Genomic DNA, 1,543 nt, shown 5'->3' with positions numbered 1-1,543 from the left:
CAGATCCATCAACAGTCCTATATCTTTAATCCAGAAAGCCAGCACTTTTGGAAAGAGAAGTTGGTTAGGCATGGTTGGAAACATGGCCTGATGGCAACTGTTCTTCCCAGAGAAAAGTAGAATTGGCAGCTCCTGCTGCTCACCGACAAATAAACTGACACCCTCTCTACTCCATCTAGAAGTTTACAGAATGCTTGGCGTACAGTTTGTTAGTGTGTATATTTTTTTGTATGCATTTATATGGCACTGACATCTTCCGCAGCTCTAAAGGGGCCCATACACTCAGCCGATTTTCTGGCCGACCGATCGATCAAAATCGATCGATTGCAAATCGGTTGGCCAATCGACCGATCGACGGCCGATTTCGATGGATTTCCATCGAACTGGCAGGGTGGAAAATTTAGGTCGAACGGATGAGATTGCTTATTATTTTGCATTGGCCCTAATGGAAACCTGATGGCAAAAAAATACCATCAGATCGAATTTCAATAGATTTCAAACTGAAATCTATTGGAATTCTATCCTGGTAAAAAATGTTCTAAAAACACATCAGATAGATCATCAGATGCATTTCTTATCTATCTGCTGCTAATCTGACGAGTGTATGGGCACCTTTAGTTATATTACTACCTGTCCCTCAGAGGAGAACACAGTCTATACCTTAACATCATTGTAGTCTACTGTCCTCGCCATAGTCAACTGCGAGACATACAGCATATGTTTTTCTGGAGTCAGTACAAAAATCATCCGACTCCGACTCCGACTCCTCAGTTTATGAAACCACCAACTCCGACTCCAGGTACCCAAAATTGCTCCGACTCTTCGACTCTGACTCCTTAGTATAATTTTTACTAAGGCTATGGATTTGATTCAAAAATCATTTAACTCCACAGTTTATTGAAACCACCGACTCCAGGTACCAAAAATTACTCCGACTCCTCGACTCTGACTTCACAGCTCTGTGTTTTTCATAACAGATTTTGATGCTAGATTTGATTAAAAAAAAAAATCGAATGAAGATCTATCAAAAAAGAAGCCTCTCTTGGATTGATATTTGTCTGTTTTGTCAACTGAAATTGAGCAACAACCAACAAACGCTGATTCAGGTGATACCTTTCATGATCATCTGTACATAATTTATTGCATGCTTTGAAAACGATAAGTTTCTTCTTCAGGCATTGTACAGAACTGGATCAGGTCTGAACCGTAACCGCGGTACATTTCTGATCCAAGTCTGTATCACACCTGAAGAAGAAATGCAGCATTTTAAAATGGCTTTGAAATGTTAAAGGTATTACCTGAATCAATGTTTGTTGGTTTGATGTTGGCATATCTGCTCCACGATAAACACTGGACCATACTTCACTTGAAATTGAACAAGAAAGGTAGACTGAGAGGAGTGGAGCACCAGGGCAGAAGGAGGATATTACATTATAATCTCTGCTGAGATCTGATTTAATACTGAGCAGAACACTCACTGTGGCACAGTAGTAAATTACTAATATTACCGGTAGGTGGATATACTGCACCATAAATGAAAATT

The sequence above is a fragment of the Hyperolius riggenbachi genome, chromosome 2 (genome assembly GCF_040937935.1).
Source record: "Hyperolius riggenbachi isolate aHypRig1 chromosome 2, aHypRig1.pri, whole genome shotgun sequence".
Taxonomy (NCBI): Eukaryota; Metazoa; Chordata; class Amphibia; order Anura; family Hyperoliidae; genus Hyperolius; species Hyperolius riggenbachi.
The sequence above is the reverse complement of the archived record's forward strand: the minus strand, read 5'-3'. Positions refer to the sequence as shown.